General features: G+C 29.6%; 1 long non-coding RNA gene across 1 annotated transcript; it reads left to right on the forward strand.

The window, feature by feature from the left end:
* Positions 1-13,195: 13,195 nt before the first annotated feature.
* LOC107921817 (uncharacterized) lies at positions 13,196-14,044 on the forward strand. The gene is made up of 2 exons (XR_001691104.2): positions 13,196-13,549; positions 13,827-14,044. It is a non-coding gene; the product is annotated as an uncharacterized lncRNA (long non-coding RNA).
* Positions 14,045-20,418: the final 6,374 nt, after the last annotated feature.

Raw genomic sequence — 20,418 nt, forward strand, 5'->3', positions numbered from 1 at the left:
GTTATGAGTAAATTTTTAGAAACGTGACTGGATTGAGTAACCGGGATAAGGTGCTTGGGTTGTCATCTTATCTCGCGTAAAAAGGTTCGAGTGACAAGTTGATAATTTATAAACATTCCGCTAACTGAGCTTTCACATTAAAAAAATAATAAATAAATAAATAATAACAATAAAATAATAAATATAAATATAATAATAAATAAAATTTAAGACGGCTTGAACTGAGTAACTGGGGTAAGATGCTTGGGTTGTCATCTTATTTCGCGTAAAAAGGTTTGACCATGTCAATAATTTTATTTTTCTAATGCATAGTTAATTAAATAATGCCTTGCAATTTATTAGATTCAAACTCAATTTAGTGAAATTATTTAGTCCACATGTTTCAATTCTATGACACTTGTTGATCGAACTTTGTATCTTGAGCGTTTATTTATTTTTTTCCTAAGTTGTTTGCATTGATCATGTATGCGAAAAGAAGCTCGATTGTTAATAAAGTGTAGAATAAATTTGATGTTTGAAAGAACAACATGCTTGAGGGCAAGCATGAGCTAAGTAGGGGGAGTTGATAAACACATTAATTTACATAATTCTTGTGTCTAATTTGGTTTATTTTTGAATTAATCCATGCTTAATTGGTATTTTTATGATTTAATCTTGTCAGAGATGTAATTGGTCAAAAACGAGCAAAAAGGGGTCAAATTGAAAGACAAATCATTGAGTTGGGGCCAAATTATAAAGATGGGAAGGCCAAGGATTTAACATCAATTTTGACTTTGTAAAAAGCTTAAAATAGAAGATATTATTATTATTTATTTAGTTTTATTATTTATTTTTATTTTATTTTATTAATTTAGGATTAAGCTATTTTTAATAAACCCCATGTATATAAATAGAGGCTTTTAGTTCTTAGAAAAATCATCTCTTATCTTTGTATTCTTACTTCTATTTGGAATAGAAATACTCTCTTTTTCCCTTTTCAAATTGGAGTTTAGCATTCTGCCACTTTTTCACTTGGTTTTGTTTCTTTTTTAAAATTGGGCTAATTGCTTTTTAAGTGTTTTTCCTTTCCAATTTCCATCACCATAATCATCAATCTTCTTTCTAAACTCACAAAGCATGAACAATTTCATGCTTAACTAAATTCCATCTTAGCTTTAGGCGGTGTTCTTTCCGATCGAGAATTTTGAGATTTGTACTCGCGCCAAAAATCCTTCCAATCGGTATTCACCTTTTTCCTAAGTATTGGGATTGATAACTCATCCTTTAAGGATAATTCAATTTCAAGTCAAAAAGAGCTCGTTGGGTTGGAGTCGTGTTTTCTGACAGTTGGAGAAACGAATCAGCCGTGCTGTATTTGGATCTCCGAGAACAAATCGAGGAAGAGGTGATCGGGTTTAAACAACCCATACGGTTGAGGCTGTTAATTCGAGTTGGGTTCTTCAGAATGCAAGGCTGCCAGAATCTTGAATTGGGAACACGTGTATCTCGGTTAGATAATCGGTAAGGGTTGGTTTGCAGGTCGTACCGGGACCAGCTACGAGAGGAAGAATTCGTGGTTAGGACGTTCTTAACCACTATAACCAGCTTATCGTTTTAAAGAGAAGATCAATTTTCGAGGATCTATTCTCAACACGGAATTTACCGAGTCTAAGGCTAAGGCTTATTACATTTGATTGCAAATCCCAATTTAATTTCTGATTTATTTAATTATTTATCTTAGCAGTTTTAATTATTTAGTTTCTACTCAATTTCAAAATCCCTTGCTTTACTTATTTATTTGCTTATTTTTCAGCTGGTACGTTTTGAGTCGTGGGCACGACTCTAGCCACGACCCTTGACACGACATTCTGTTCATAAGCCAAACTCGAAAGTTGATTAGAGTACCAATCCCTGTGGACTCAACCCTACTACCACTCTACTACTAATTAGAGCTATTTTGTAGGAATTATTTTTGGTGGATTCGACGCCCATCATACTTGGTCAACTAAACAACCCACTTCTTTGAATGAGTTCTTAACAATTTGGTCGGTTAAGTCAATTTTAATAGCTAACTATAACATATGATATACTATTGTATAATATAATAATATCTTATATATGAGTAAAACTATTAATACATAACATATATATAATTAATATGATGTTATCGATTATATTAAAATATATGATATCAATAGTTATGTGTAATTTAGTATATGGATGAGTATTTGGTACACTAGTAGTTTACATTTTTAATTCCACAACTAAACTAAAAAAATGTCACGTGTCCCAATTTTTTTATATATTTATTTTTAAAATATTTTATTATACCTATAGAATATTTCCTAACCCTGTTTGCGGAGTCTAACAGCTCTACTAGCAGTGTATTAGATATTTTATCTTAGTATATCACAATACAAGTTTATAACTAGTAATACATAAAATATTATTAAAAATTTAATGTCTTAATAAAATATTATTTTATTAAATTAGATTTTGAATTGGGCTTTAACTTTTACAAATTATATTTGAGTATTGAGTTTAATTTCTTTATATTTTTGGAATTGAGATTTGGGCTATAATTAGTTTATTTTGACTTTAGGTAAAAATTTGTAACGCCCTAAATTTTATAATTCTGCTTCTATAAGTTTTTGACACAATTGAGTATTTACTTCAGTGGTTAAGTGTTTTAGGTGTGTGTTCACTGGTCCCAAGTTCAAGCTCTAGCTTTGGCAAATTTTGGCATTTTTTTTACTTAAGCCTTACGTGCACAGTGGGCTTATATTAAATTATTTGTTAAACTATATCAAAATGAGCCTGCTGGTTCAAGTCGTATTTGAATCTCTACGCAAGCATGGGTATTTATTTTTCTCAATTTAGCGCAAATGTTTCAATGCAGTTGGAATTCTGTGTTAAAGGAATAGTGGGAGAGAGATTTGTAGGATGAGGAAGTTATTAGAATATTTTTAATTTATTCTAATTTTATTTTTATTTCTTTTTGAAATTTTCTCTCTCATCTTCCAAAATTCCCATCTGACGTTTTGTTTCTCCTTCACTGCCGATTTTTCCTTGCCTCTCCTCTTTTCTTGGTTTTTCCAAATTGGTTCCTTTTTGTTTAACATTTGTGTACGCTAGTTCGGTAAGTAATGGATTTCCATCTATCTTTTTGATTCATGGATAGTTTCTAAAAGGGGTTTTGTCTTTGGTTTTCTTGGATTAGGCGAAGATTAAGAAGTTGTGGGTGTTTTTGCTACGATTTGAGCATTAAAGATTTCTTTTCGCTACCGTTAAGATCATGGTTATGTTGTTGGTGTTGTGAGTTTCCGTTGATGGAATTTTTCAGTTAAGGATTCGTAGATGTTGTTGAAATTGAGTGTGGTTATGACAATTTTTAGGTTTCTGGAGGCTCGAGAGTGGTTTTGCATCAAATCGATACCAGGTGTGTACTCAAAATGGAAAAAAAATGATTCAGCGAAAGATGAAAAACCCCACTGTCGATGCCACACGGGCGTGTGATCAACAGTGTGGTAGGCCATGTGCAACAACACGGTAGTGTGGTTGATGAAGACATGGTAGTGTAGTGGCTGAAGTGTGGCCGTGTGGGCCACACGGGCTAAACCAAACTGGGTGTGTGGGCCCACATGAGTAGTCCACACGGGCATATGGGCCCACATGGGTAGTCCAAACTGGTATATGGGTTGCTGGGCCAGGCCGTGTGATCCACACTAGCAAGGCCAATCTCTGCGTTTGGGCCTACACGGGCATGTAGGCCCATTATACTGAAATTTTCTGTAGGGTCGCACGGGTTGTCCTAATAAACTGTGGGCCTACCGCAGTGTCGGTAAACACTATCTAACCCTAAAACCAAGCGATGTATTAAACTATAATATGATTATGAGCATGCCTATGAGTGTATATCTGTTATCTATTATCTGTTTATATAATCATGTTAAGCATGATTTGTCTGTTGAATTCTGTATGTATAATCTGATATTGTGATTGGGGTGGGATGATATTTATGATGGAGGAAGTGTTCTGAAAGGCAGATTATGCCTAATATCTGGCAGCACAGCTGTATTATATCTGATATGTGCCGCATCAGTATAGCATGGTGTGTAGGGCTAGGTGGGTGTTTTAAACCCCACATGGTGTGTAGGGATGGTCGGAGATGGTGTGTAGAGGATGGGGGTAGAATTCTATTATCTGGTTTCCGATCTGATCTACAAATCTGTATCTGAGATGGGCTTAAGCCAGAATCTGTATCTGTATCTGTAATGGGTTTAGGCCCGCTTTTGTATCTGACTGATTCTAATATTATGTTTGTGTGCATGCTTAATTCTGTGGGGTTGCACACTGAGTTTATGTAAACTCACCTCTTTTATGTTTGTCTGTACAGGTAACCCACAGTCTTAGGTGGATCGGAACAACGAAAGACTCAATGGTGACCACTCGAAAAAATTGTTTTTATTTGATTTAGTTTTTATTTAAATTTGGAATTAAGATTGAGAGTTTGTATTTTCTAGGACTCTCTAGACTGTTTAAATTATTCCACCTTGGTTTGGGGTTTTCGATTTTAATTACTTATAACTTAAACGGTTGTCTAAACACGATAAGTTTACAAGCTTCCGCTACAAATACATTTTATCTCCAAATAATTAAATGAAAGAGAGCTTTGAAATTAATAATAGGGATAAAGGTTAAATGAACTGGAAAAGGTTTTTATCTCAACAAACAACGGTTTTTCAACCTATTCTATGTGACACTTCCGGATATGGCCATAACGTCTAAGCCAGGTTTAGGGTGTTACAAAATTAGTATATTATTTGGGTTTGAGCTTAGTATAATTTATTTGGGTTTTGGAATAAGTATTTTAGAATATGAGTATTGTAACACATTTTACCCGATCCGATCGCTAATTTTGGGTATTAGATGTCACAACGATCTGATTAACTTAATACATTTCTATTTTAATTTGATTACATACTTAGACGACTTCAACCTTCCAATAACTCTTTGATATTAATACACACATTATATTAGTTCTAATTGCTTACAATCTTGCACTTTTAATGGTCCAACAATTCGACTCCATATAGACTCAATTAACTTCAACCCTGAGGCGTAGCCTCTGTGGGTGCCCCTCTATATACATGAGTCAACTCTCATGCCAAACTCTTAATTCTGATGGAGACTAGCTCGGTTCCTCCACTTGATTTCCAAGTTTTTATATACCCTTCATCCAAGCAGAATTTTTCATAAGTTCCAATGAACTTAGTAAGTCTAAACATTCATCTTTTAAAAATGTTGCTTTAAATTCTAAGGAAAGAGATTCTACGAGTAAAGCTCCTTAGGTTTCATGAGGAAAATTTGTGGACTTAATTGGTGTAGTCAATGCTTTCATAATGTTGAGCCAACTGATAGCGGTATAATTATGGACCTGATTACAACCATGTTCTCATCAAGGTCTTACCTTACTATTCCTTGATTCCACTTTTATCGTACCCTTTCGGATATGCTTCAACATTGTCCCCTATTCGCCGATGTGACCAAGCGATGTCTAGTTGCGGTTATACAAATAATCACCTTGATTGTGGATCCTTAACCTAAACATTTTTCTAGAATAAGATCTCTTTCTGATACCTACTTTTCTTTAGTGGACTTGTGCCCTCAATGCAACTCTATATTACCTATTCTTTCAGTCCATTACTTTTAAATACTTCAATAGACAAGTAGTTCCCAACAAACTTTCTCTTACTTAGGTATCTCTCGACAATTTCCACCATTGGTGGACCTACAAGGTCTTACGAATGCTTCATAGCCCTGATAGATTTTCACCCCTTACTATTTTCTGAAGGGCTTTATTAATTGTTCAACCTTGAGCTGACATTTATTCCCATGAATACTCTTGGCGCCTACTTATTCAACTACCTTTTGTCGGTTCCAATCTAAGTTTGTATTTGCTTAATCATTTTAGAATCCGTGACTTCTCTGACGGACTCTTCTTGGCAGGCATCACACTTACCATCTTGTCTAAAGAACCTTTCCCACCTTTTTCACAATATTAAGTTAATACGCTTCTTAGGTTCCATTCATCATTGTCCTTGGCAAGATCCCTCTAGTCGTCTGTTTGCCTCTTGCTCTTATTTATAGAGGCGGACTTCAAGTATTTTACTCCTTTCGATAATCTTCGCCATGTCCTAAACGTAGGCACCTTTATTCTTCCTAAGTACCATAATGTTAACTTATTGATTGCCTATAAATATGTTATTGTTTATAGTAAAAATATCACATCAAAAATATAAGAAATTAAATCGACGGTGTCCGCAAGCGTACGAGTAAAATTGTAATATAATAAAGTTTACAACAAAACACTGATAAGTATTTCGAGGATTGTACCCAAGAAATTACTAATTGAAGAAACAATTATTAAATTAACTACAAAAAATAATTACTAATTTAATCGAGTCACGAATTAGTAGTATGATTCCAAATTAATATTTTAGTTAAATTAATTAAATTAATTATTTCTTATGGTGTTAATGAATTTTGTCTAAATAAACTAATACCACAATGATTAAAAATTAAAACTAAATAAAAATGCATCTCAAATTTTTATGGGAACATGTGGTAAAAATTTTCATAACCTTTTTCGAAATTTTAAAACTTCGATCTCTTTTCGATAATTCCCCCTTCGTCTTTCTCTTAATCAGTGGTTATGGAAATCTAAAAACTTTCTCACCAACTTAGTAAAAAATAATAAAAAATTTATGATGAAGATTTAAAGCATTTATACTATTATTTAGATTTTTTATTAATTTAATTTCACGAATCAATTAGATATTAACTCGATTAAAAAATTATAAAAAAAATCGTAATTAAAATAAATAATATCATTTGAGAGTATTTTAATCTTTTTACTTTAGAAAACCAAAGGAAAATATTCATATGATGAGATTCAAACCTACACTAATTGCATTAGTAAAATGTTTCTTTTGCCACTCAACTAAAACTTTATTTTTAATTTTTTATATTTTAATTTTATTATGCATATTTTATTACCTCGATTTGTTGTATAACTCAATAATATATTTGGTTGAGTTGGTGCTACAAGCTAATTCGACACCAACTCAAGATTGATGACAACACCATGATAAACATTTAATCTATTTTTTTCATTTTAATAGTGTATATATTTAATATGTTATTACTAATTAGTTTCAAATAATAAACTTCATTATTTATTATATGTTATTGTTTAATACAAATTTACGTTCTAAATTTATGGTTTCTATTTAATATTTATCTCAATGTAATAATTAGGTAAATGTTTAAGAAAAATATAAAAACTTATGATTTAGTACTGGTTGCATAAATTTTGGCTGGGAGAAAGATAAGAAAAAAAAATGAGATCGGTGGGCCAAAGTGGCTATCAGTTACCCTGAAAAAAGATGTGGATATGAGTTTATAATAAATATGTGGCTATAAGAAAGATTTAATAAATATATAATTTAATATATTATACATTTTATGGTTATATTTGACAAAAGTTATACATTGTAATATTTAATGATATTAATGTTAAATTTTTAATATTGGTATTATTCGGTTTAAATTTTTTATGATTTTATTAATAATATAAAATTAATGTTAATTATGAATTTATTTAATTTTTCAAATACAAGTAATTAAATGTAATTTATTTTATATTTTAAGATTAATTTAGTGAAAGTTAATTAACTTGGAGGTGTTTGAAACTATCCAATATGAAGTCAAATTTTGTTTTTCAAAGTAGGTTAAAGCTTCTTTTTTATGTTTGTCGAAGTGTTTAAATTTAGCAATAATTAGACATATAGTTTAATTTTTGAAAAATGTGAAAAATTGGTCAATTAAATAAGTCTCCGAGAAAGAAAATATTGAAGCTGATCACATTGCCAAATTGGGGTTTGACAAAAAGAAGGTTTACAGTAACTTCTTTTGCTTCTTTTTAACTTGAGGTAAAGTGTTATAATCCATTAAAAAAAAAAAAGGTTGTTTCTCATTTGGTTGTTTTGAATCTATCCGATATGCACCCAAATAACAACATCCTCTTCATGAAATAATAGTGAAATTACTCATAAGGTTCGAGCTTCTTCCGTATTGAATCAGGGTTTTCATAGCTTTTTTATTACTTGAAATTGTTTTATAAACACTGGATACCGTTTGGTTGGTGAGAAAGTTGAGGGAAAGTTTTTTATTTTCATAACCAGTAATAAAGAAGAAGATGAAGGGAAAATTTAAAAAAAAAAAAAGAAGGGAAAAGTTAAATTTTCTGTTGACCATTGAAAAAGATTTACCATCATTGACTGGTGTTATTTCTTCTTTAATTTTGATTTATTTATTGCTTTTAATTATCATTAATGTCATAATTGATTTGATTGTCCAGCTGAAACCTCAAGAATCATGTGCCTAAAAAACCATTGAAAATTATAACGCTGCTTTAAGGTCTGCTACAATAATTCGATGGTTTGGTTCATAGAATGAGAATCTCCATTCCAAAGAATGTCTGATTTAAGCTTTATTTTGAGAAGCCCCACAATACTCATTCATTTACTACTTATAATATGCTAAAATATTAGAGTTAATTTAGGTTAATATATACGGAAGTATTATATTATTAGTTATTATTCTAATGTCAGCATATTTTAACGGTGTTAATTAAAAATTTAAAATAATATTAAATTGATTTACAATTTTCAAGTTTAAGTATCAGTTAGATTGAAAAAAAAAATAATGCACCAAGTTAAAATTTTTACATAATTTAGTAATTTAATCATAGTCTAAATATTTCATTTTGAGTAAAATGTTGACATGCAAGTGTCCAAATACACCACCTTTTTACTTCTTTTCTGAGACTATACGATAATGGTAAAATTTTAAGTTTAGTTCTTATATTATGCTCAAATTTGAAATTTAATATTTATACTTTAATTTTGACATAATTTAATATATTAGTTTTTATAATGTCATTGTAAGGCTAATTATTTTATTTCTGATTAAAATGGTGATATATACGAGTCCAAAATACATAACCTTTTACACTTTTTTGAGATTATATAATAATGATCGATGTTCAATTTTAGTTCGTATACTATGCTCAAATTTGAAATTTAAGCTTTATATTTTAATTTTTATATAATTTGATATTTAAATTTTTGTTAATGTTATTAGTTAATCTAAATACTTTATTTTGATTAAAATATTGAGGTGAGTTTTTAAGAATTACCAACATTAGCAAAATTCTCCATTTCAGTATCATTTTTTTGTTTCATGGCTATCAAATAACCTTTTTAGTTTTAATATGTCATGAAAAAGAATTTAATAGAAGAATTTTAATGGTGTGAACAACTGAATCTGAATTTTTAAATTTAAAAAATAAAGGGACAATTTTTTTAAAAAATATGAGATTAAATTTAAAAATTCATATAAATATAATATTTTAAAATTTTATTTCTCAAGTTTCTACTATAGAAAAATAGTTATCAAACACATTTCTATAATTTTATTATTAAAAAAATTATTTCTATTTATCAAGTATGTTTTTTAATTTTTAAAAGATAGAAAATAAAATTTATTCTTTAAAATAAAAATAGAAAATATTTTAGAAAATCAAATGATAATAATAATAATAATAATAAAACATCATCACAGATCATTTGCAATGGTGTCCACGCTGTAAGTGACAATCTCATCTCATGGCATGTTCGTCAGCGGCGTACTTAGTATTTAAAATGAAAAAAATTTTATTTAAATTTTTAAAAATTTTTAAAATTTTAAATTAGTAAATTTAATCTTCCTTAAAAATAATAAAAATTTTATTTAATTTTTTTAAAAATTATAAAAATATAAACTATTAAAATAATAAAATTACCTTTTTATTATTATAAAAAATATAATTTAATTTTGGACCCTTTAAAAAATTTTCAGACTTTAACTCTATTGTTGACTTTTTCTTTAATGTTAAAATCAAAAGAGCGGATGTAAAAAAATATTGATAAACGTAGAAATTATTTATTATTAATGATACATTTGGTTTACCATATGTTTTAGTCATTGGTTAGCTTTAAATTAATTACAATTGGTAATTTTTAATCATTTACAAGACTTATTTATAGTGAAGAGAAAGAAAATTTTTCGTTTATTTTGATGATGTCTTAATTTTTTTACAAGAGCTTTTATTCATACTTCTGATTGCATGTTTAAATTTATACTAATTATTTTTATTTTATATTTATCTATTTTAGAACATATGTGTTAAATATTCTTTTTATTACACTAATAACCAAACATAGTATAATAGTCAAAATTAAAAATTTTCTATTAAAAGAATTAAATTAAATCAGTCATATTATTTTTTTTAAGAAAGGGAAAATCATTAACTCATTTCATGAATGAGATTATACAATTAGAAGAAAAAACAACAAAGATCTGTTGTAAACGATGAAGGACAAGCTTTGTCGAAACCATTTTTTTATTTCGATTTAAAAATAATGGATCGACTTTTCGGAAAGCGAAAATGGAGTCGCCACCAATCTTTTATTGTTTAGGTGTGATCGGATCACGTAGAAATTTTGGTTGTTTTAATAAAACATTTTGGTTTACTAAAACAATGATTTTGGTCTACGAAATTTTGAGAAAAAGGTTCGGGAGTCGGTTACGTGTGAGGAAGGATTAGCACCCTCATTACGTCCAAAATTGGTATCAAATCGATTAAGTACTGTCCTTATGTCTAAGCTTTAAAAAATATTTTTGAAATGTGATTCCTTTTTGATAACATTTGAGTAACTCAAGTTAGTCATCAAAATTCTCTTGCCTAAGAGGAATATAGCATCACATCCAGCACGATAGGACATGATCCTTTAAGCCCTCGAAAACATGATGAACTTTGACTTCAAAAATTTATATGTTGAAAACCGCAAAAGGATGCCAAATTATTTAGTCCAACGAGAGAATCGAAACCCAACACGGTAGGGCACGGTTCTTCGAATTTCCAAACGTTGAACATTGTCTCGCTTTGGAAAACGTGAATGAAATTCCAAAGGGATATTCGATTATTTTGCACAAACGAGAAATTGCAACCCAACACGATAGGGCACGATTCCCCAAATTGCCGAACGTCGAACATTTCCTTCGTTTTAAATTTTTTTTAGAAAACATGAACGAAATTCTAAAGAGACAACCGATTATATTGGGCAAACAAGAAATTGCAACCCAGCACAATAGGGCACGATTCCCCGAATTGCTAAACATCGAACATCGTCTCCGTTTTAAAGAATTTTTAAACGAATAATTATAAACCGGCTTGGAATACACTAATTTAACTTGAATTAGATTTAGAGAATTAGAAATCATAAAGTGATATTTGTAAATCGAAATAAAATAAAAAACGGGATAATATACATGAGCATAATAGATGCATTAATATAAAATAAAATAAGAGACGAGAATAACAAAAATTAGCTAACACGCGAAATAATCACGGATCAAATATAACGAAAAGTAAAATAAAAACTTAAGTAAATGATATATACGTAAATAAATAAATAACACAAACAATGATAAAAATAATAATAAAAATAATAATAATTAATAATAATAATGTAATGATAGTAAGAAAGAAAAAAGTGATAACAATAATATGTCAAATAATAAAGATTAATAATAATAATAAATATAGCAAAGATAATGGTAAGAATATACAATATATACAGTATTAGAGGTAAATACACAATACATACATATTAGAAATAATCATAAAAAAAACAACTATTAATAACTATATAAATAGATATATAGTACTTGTATATACATGGCATAGTTTAAAAAAAAACATGAACGTAAGATAGTATGAGAAATAATAATGTATAAATGATGTAGTATTAAAGTATATGCATAACAATAAAAATGCAATATTAAAAGATATATACACGTAATATAAAAATGTACCCGTATTAAAAAATATATACATAATAAAAATGCAATCTTTGAAATATTTACATAGTATATACATGCTAAAAAAATAATAAAAAGATATTAATGATATTACATAGATATATACATATATCAAAATGAACACATGATAATACTCAAAGCATGTACACAATATATAATATATAAAAAAATATATAAATATAATATTTATAAAAAATACATATATGGTATAATGTTAATATGTATGCATAATATGGGGTATGATATAATATTTAAATGTGTATAAATGAAATATATATTAATAATAATAATAATAATAATAGTAAAATCGAAGAGCATCTAAAAACATAAATAAATGAACTTTTTAGTATAAAAAGTTAAAGGAATAAAGAAATAAGTAGATGAACAAGATAATAAATAAAACAATTTAGTTTGAAATTATAAACAAAAAATAAAATAAATAGAACAAATAAGACAAAAATAACAAATAATATTGATGGAGCAAAAATGACAACGTGATAAGGATATTAATAGTAATAATACAATGAGCAGTTGTAATAAGCCATGAATGTAAAAATAAAGGCAAAAGAATAGTACAAAACAATGGTGAAATAAAAATAAAGAAAAAAACAAAAATGGAAACTAAAAGAATTTGAATTAACATAAAAAAATAAAGTCTAAAGCGTAAAATATAGGTAAATTAATAAATATAAAAATAAAATAAAATATAAGGGGTTGAATTTAAAAAGGGCAAGTAAATAAAATACTAAAGAAAATAAAAATAAAACCAGAATATTGAAAAGAATAAAAAAAATGAAAAATAAATAAGATTAAATGGTCAAGGAACCGAAAATAAAAAAGAAATGAACTTTAAGGGATAAATTAAAAAGTTAGAATTTGAGCTAAAATGAGATACATGTAAGGGAAGAGGGACTCATATTGTAAATAATGAAAAGAAGGCCATCAAGGATCGAAATGAATCACGCTGAAACAACGAGGGACTAGCTGGAAAATATTCCTAGCCTTTTATGCGCAGTGTTTCGAAGGACCCAGATGTAACCCAAACGAAATCTAAGAGCTAAATTAAAAAAAAACAAAAGAAAACAGAAAATGGGGCCTAGTCGAATAGAGTTGCAAAGGAGAAGGACTAATCTAGCAAATCTCCCATTTAGGGATAATGCACACCCCACTTCACCAAACACGCCGTTTCATCATCATCGTTTAAACAAAAAAAACTTTCTTTTTTTTTATTCCATTACCAACTTTCCCCTTTTTTATTTTTTATTTTATTATTCCATTACCAGCCTTCCCCCAACTTTAAACAAAAAGAACAGAGAGCTTTCCTGCTCTCTCCCCATTTCCTTTCTCTTTTATTTTCTGCTAGGGTTTCAAAGAAACCCATCATTGCCGCCCTTCAACTGCCGCGCCACCTCTGCACTCGGTGGTCGGCGATACACCAAAATGGGCTCCTTTAGCTCTCCCATTTTTTACTTGTTGGAGGCTAGTTCCAAAAACGAAAAGACAAGGGTTCAACCCCTTTTTAGACTCAACCACGCCGAACGGAGGGGAAGGTTCCGATAACACGGCGACGGGGCCGGATCTGGTGAGAATCCTTCCTCTTTCCTTTTATTTTTTCTTTTTTGTATCTTTGTTTAATAGATTTGTATAAAAAATAAAAGAAATATTAAAGAAGCAAGAAAACGAAAAATGAAAATAAAGAGAACAAAATCGGAGATCAACCTTCTGTGTGTTTTTTGTTTGATTCCTTGAAAAATACGCGAGTGATACAATTTTTGGATCCCCTTTTTTACTATGAAAAATTGAAGGCTTTATAGCCAAAAACCATACATTTTCTACCTATTTCTTTGCTCCAATTGCAGGTGTTGAAGTTGTGGAGAACGAGGGGCGTGAAACATGGGCGAAAACATGGAGCGGGGTATACGGGGATCCTGTTTGGAGTGCTGACGTGGGGGTTGAGTTTGTAGTCTGCTGAAAATTTTTGAGATTGTGGGCTGGTAGGGTTAGTTTAAGTTGTGGGCTGATGGGGGTTTTAATTTGGGCCATGTATTATTAATTGGACTATTTTATTATTTTTTTTCTGGATTTTTTTTTATTTGGGCTCGGGCTAAGGTTGAAATTAGGTTTGGTTTTATTGAGCCCCGGTCAAAATTTGGGCCTTACAAGCTTCATCAACATAACAAAGACTTTTAGCCTCAACATCAATAGAATATATGGCATGTTGACAATTGCCTCTATCACAACTCAAGTATAATAAATTTGGAGCAATTGCAAACAGTTAATATGATAAGGAAATCAATACCAAGTGGTCCAAAATGGTGGCAAAAAATAGGCAAAAAAGCCGAAATCCACCAAACTAGAAAGGACAACGACAAAATAATTCTTAAAATTACTTGCAAAAACAAGACTACATACATAAGCAAGATTAAAAAGCGTGCTACAAGAGTGACAAAAAATTTATAAAAAGGGAGACTTGTTAAACAATGAAAAAAACAAAAAAATAATAAGACAACATAGATCCAAACCAATTTGTGAAATAATTTATTATTTTGAAAATACTTTCAAAACAAAAATTAGATTAAAAAGCAGACAAAAGAGCAACTCATTTTTTTAAAAAAAATGTTGGTGGTTGGTAGAGTTTCAACAACGACACCGTCATCTGTTCATCATAATTTCTGAAAGCAATAAAATTATTCATAAAATACATCCACAAATAAAAATAAAAAGGAAAAAGACAGAATAGAAAGTTAATGGAAGAGAAGAAAAGGTGAGCGGTAACCAAAGACTAGAACCATCGTCTAACAATTCATTGAGGAATTTTTCAAAAGCGGTGAGCCATGAATGGGAAACAAAATTCAAGGTTGGAGAAGTGGTTTCCAAGTCTCCTGAGCTCCTAAAACTTGTGGTGTATGAATTAGGTTATTAAGTTTTCATGTGCATTGATTAAATATGATAAATGAGAAAATCATTTATACCAAAATATAAATGCTGATCCACATAGTCAATTTAAGATTGGACCACTACTTTCTCTTATTCATTAATACCACTGACACAGTACACAGTCACTTTATAGCTTTGGATTTCTGGAACGTGTAAATCATTTTCCAACTTCTCCAAATTAATCCTTTACCTAACCCAAGCCTCCAGCCAATGTCGTCTTCTTCACTGCCGCTGCCAGAGTTGCCAGTGAAACCAGTTTCCGGTGACTATGGATCTCCCTTCTTTGGTCCAATTCTAGCTCGATTAGCAAACTTTTATCTCGAATTCTAAACTATTCAAAATAATATAAAATATTAAATTTAAAATTAAAAATTAAAAAATCTTTTAAGATTAGTATTTAATTTATCAAAGCACTTAATTATATTCATATATTTACTAATTTATTAAATAGTTTTTTAATATAAATTTAACACTTATTTAACATTTTTATTCAGCTTAAATTTTCAATTCATAAATACACGCTTACTTACCCATGACTGAAAATTATTTATATTTGAAAGGTGTTTATAATATCTTTAGATTTGCTATATATTTAGAGTGAGTAATTTAATAATTATATAATTTTTTTAAATTTTTTTAAAATTATGGCAATATATTTGGCTAAATTAGTTATATATACTGAAATATTTTGTTTATTAGTCATTTTTGGAAATAGGTCATTTTTGGAAAGTATGTATGAAAGCGCGTCTAGCTGAGTGCGTTTTCTTCCAACGATAATTTTTCTAACGGTAAAAATTCAAACGTACCAACGGTAAAATTTTGAAACAGCCGAACGATAACTTTAATTTCCTATAATTACCCATGCTATTTTCCATTATTTTCACTCAAGTCCAACTCTCTATTTACTTTAAACTCTCTATTTGTCAAGATTTATTCAAAATTTCCAATAAATTTGTATAAAAATATTGTATTTTGTTAGAGTTGAGTGACTCAAATCTTTGTTAAAATAAAATATAGTGGTAAAAAAAATAAAAGTAAAATCCATATAGAACTATACTTATTTTATTTTACATTGATTAGAATTCTATTTGACACTGATTAGAATAAGATTTTCCAATCTAAAAATAGATTGTCGAAACCATTTTTGAAACCGACTTTTTTTTTAAATGTGAATCGCTACCAATCCTTTTTTTATAGGGTGTGATCGGATCACCTTATACTTTGATCTTTTTAATAAAAGATTTGATTTATTAAAACAATGTTTTTCGGTCTAAAAAAATCCAGAAATAGATTCGGGAGTCGATTACGTACGAGAAATGATTAGCACCATCGTAACGCCAAAAATTGGTACCTAATTGATTAATTAATATCTTAATGTCGAAAGCTGAAAACTCAAAAAGAATTTAAAATACAATCCATTTTTGTATTAATGTTATTTTTACTTAAAAATTGCTTGAAGAAATCGAAACGTACGTTAAAGATCCTCTCATCTCGAGATAACAAAATGTCACATCCCGAAAGTTAAGACACGACATCTTGAATCCTTGAGAATAAGCTTGCCTTTTTTTTTAATCTCATGTATTTTAATTTTAAAAGGATATTCGGTCATTTAGGTTCAACGAGAAAAATTGAAACCCCATAAGTTAAGATACGACTTCTCAAATCCAAATACGGAATATTGTCTTATTTTGAAGATTTTTGAATAATAACAAATGTAATATTTAAACGATGTGTATTTAAAACGATAAAGTAACTTAAAATAAAGATGAAAATGAGAAATGCATGTTTAAAATACATGTGAAACAATGTCTAAAGGTATTATTTTTATGATAAATAATGCTTCATATAAAGTCGCAGGTATTGGCATGATCAAAATTAACAAGTACACAGCTGAAAGTGGGGTTCTGAAGATTAGCAAGGTTTCCCTCATTGTGATGAAAAGGCAGATAAAGACTGCTAAGTTATATGTTTTGCAAGGTTCTACTATTATTGGTGATGCAGTCGTCGCTTCCTCTTCCTTGTCAAATAATGATGTTACTAGACTTTGGCATATACGTTTAAAGCATATGAGTGAGAATAGCATGATAGAATTAAGCAAAAGAGAACATCTTGATAGACAAGGCATTAGCAAACTGAAGTTTTGTAAGCATCGTGTTTTTGGGAAGCAAAAGAGAGTTCGATTCACTAGAGGAATCTATAACACAAAGGGAACACTGGATTATAATCATTTTAATCTTTTGGGACTATCAAGAGTGCCTTCGAGGGGTGACGCTAATTATATGCTGACGATCATTGATGATTTTCCAGAAAAGTTTAGGAATTCTTCTTGAAGTAGAAAAGTGATGTGTTTTCCATGTTTAAGGCTTGGAAAACTATGATCGAGAAGCAGACAGGAAAAGAGATAAAACACCTCTGCATAGATAATGACTTAGAACTCTATTCTGATAAGTTTAATGAATTGTACAATTTAGAAAGAATCGTGAGACACTTGACAGTTCATCATACTCCACAACCAAATGACATTGCAGAACAGATGAATAGAACAATCATGGAAAAAGTTCGATGTATGTTGTCGAATGTTTGTTTATTGAAGTCGTTTTGGGTTGAAGCGACCTTTACTACATGTTTTTTAATTAACCGATCTCTGTCTTTCCATTGAGTAAAAGACTCCACAAGAGATATTTTCTAGTAATCCTGCTGATCATTCTTATTTGAAGATTTTTGGGTGTCCTGCGTATGCTCATGTTGATAATGGGAAATTGGAACCTAGATCTATTAAATGTGTTTTTTCTTGGTTATAAGACTGGTGTTAAAGGGTATAAATTATGGTGCCCTAAAAATAGAAAAATTGTGATTAGCAGAGATGTTATTTTGATGAAATTGTTATGCTACCTAACTTATCTCTTAAAGGCTCTTCAATAAAGGCCAGCAAAAGCAGGTGGAGTTTCAGATTGATGCATGATCTACAACAGAGTCTACTCCTCAAGTTAGTACAAAAACTCAAAGTAGAGTTACTTCTTCACCAAAATATTCTATTGCCAAGAACAGACTTAGAAGAGAAATTAAACCTCCAAAGAGGTACGCCAAAACTGATCGAGTTGCTTATGCTTTAAATGTTACTGAAGAGATAGATGCAAATCAAGAGCCATCTACTTATTCCGAGGTAGATAGCTATGAAAATTCAGGAAAATGGATGATTGTAATGCAAGAAAAGATAGAATCATTCCATAAAAACAGAACATGGGATCTAGTGAAGCTTCCTAAAGATAAAAAGGCTGTTCATTGTAAATGTGTGTTCAAAAAGAAAGAAGGAACTTTAGGAGTTGAAGAATCTAAATAAAAACCAAGGCTATTTGCCAAAGGTTATAATCAAATTCTAGGTGTAGACTTCATAGAAGTGTTTTATCTAGTTGTGAAGCATAGTTCGATTTGAGCTTTACTTGATATTGTTGCCATGTATGGTTTGGAGCTGGAGCAGTTATATGTAATAACAACATTCTTGCATGTAGTACTTGAGAAAGATTTTTACATGAAACAACCAAAAAATTTTATAATTTGAGAAAATAAAGACTATGTTTGCCTATTGAAAAAGTCCATTTATGGCTTGAAGAAGTCACCAAGATAGTAGTATAAGATGTTTGATTCTTTTATGACTACTTATGATTTCAAAAGAAGTAACTTCTATAATTGTGTTTATTTTAAGAAAAGCAATGATAGTTCTTTTATGTATCTACTCCTTTATGTTGATGACATGTTAATAGTAGCCAAATATAAATAAGAAATAAGAAAGGTCAAAGCCCAACTTAGTAAAGAATTTGAGATGAATAATTTGAAAACAACAAAGAAGATACTTGGAATAAAGATTCTTAGAGATAGAAAAGCATGTAAATTGTACCTAAATCAGAAACGATACATTAAGAAAGTTCTTTGCAGGTTCAATATGTAGAATTTCAACCCTGTTAGTACTCCATTAGTAGCTTACTTTAGACTTTCATCAGCTTTGTCTCATCAATCAGATAATGAGATTGACTACATGTCACGTGTTCCATATTCTAGTACAGTGGGATCTTTTATATATGCTATGGTTTGCTCACCTCCAGATTTATCATATGTAGTTAGTACAGTTAGTAGATACATAGCGAATCCTGGCAAAGAACACTAGAAAATGGTTCAGTGGATTTTTAGATACTTACGAGATACTACTGATGTTTGCTTACAATTTGGAAGAACTAGAGATGCAGTAATTGAGTACGTTGATTATGTTTTTGCCGAAGACCTTAATAAAAGAAGATCTCTCACAAGGTATGTCTTTACTATTGGAGGTTGCACAATCAGTTGGAAAGCCACTTTGCAAACTACAATTGCTTTGTCTGTTATTGAAGCTAAGTATATAGTGATTGCTGAGGCTTGTAAAGAAGCTATTTGTTTAAAGGGGCTCTTTGGTGAACTCAGCAAAGACCTTCAGATCAGTATAGTGTTTTGTGATAGTTAGAGTGTCATCTTCCTTATGAAAGATCAAATGTTTCATGAGAGAATGAAGCACATTGGTGTTCGGTATCATTTTTTGCGTGATATTATTGCTTGTGGAGATATTGTTGTGAGTAAAGTTAGTACTAGTGAAAATCTTACAGATATGATGACTAAGTCACTTCCTATAACTAAGTTTGAGCATTTCTTGGACTTGGTTGGTGTTCATTGTTGAAGAGCACCCTTTAAGGGGTTTCGTGGAAGAGGTGGAGAACTTATTTGTTGAGAGTTCGTGGTGAAGAACTTGTTCACTGAGAATTCGTGTCAAGGTGGAGATTGCAAGAGTTGAGTGACTCGAATCCATGTTAAAATAAAATACAATAGTAAAATAAAATAAAAATAAAATCCATATAAAACTATACTTCTTTTATTTTACATTTATTAGAATAAGGTTTTTCTACCTTACTGTACTTCTTTTATTTTACATTGATTAGAATAAAGTTTTTCAACCTATAAATAGATGTAGTCTAAACTCCTCTTATATCATTCGTATTCAACATTAGTGAATTTTTTTCTCCTCTACCCGTGGTTTTTTCGAAAAGTGTGTGCTTTCTTTTTCTTTTTCTTATTGCTTTGCGATCGTTGTATATTGTCATTATCGACGTTAGTTTCCACGTAGTTTTATTTTATTATTTTGTAGATTATTCATTTCGATTAATTTTTCACGAATGGCAAATTTTCTTATTCATTTCAATGACAAGCACATTTCCACCGCTTAATCAGTGATGATAAGGAAAAAAATTTAATTTCATTAATTTCAATTAAGTTAATTTTAAAGATTTAACGTATTGGTTATATTTATATAACGTATAAGCCATGTGTATTAGCTTTAAGAAAATGAATTTAAAGTTAAAACTAAATCTTTATATCAAATTAGTAAACAATAAAATGATGTGAATACAATATTAATACATATGTTAATTTTTATATAAATGAATTATTAATGTGTAGAATATATAAAAAATTAAAATACTTTAAACAAATAAA

The sequence above is a fragment of the Gossypium hirsutum genome, chromosome A12 (genome assembly GCF_007990345.1).
Source record: "Gossypium hirsutum isolate 1008001.06 chromosome A12, Gossypium_hirsutum_v2.1, whole genome shotgun sequence".
Classification (NCBI taxonomy): domain Eukaryota; kingdom Viridiplantae; phylum Streptophyta; class Magnoliopsida; order Malvales; family Malvaceae; genus Gossypium; species Gossypium hirsutum.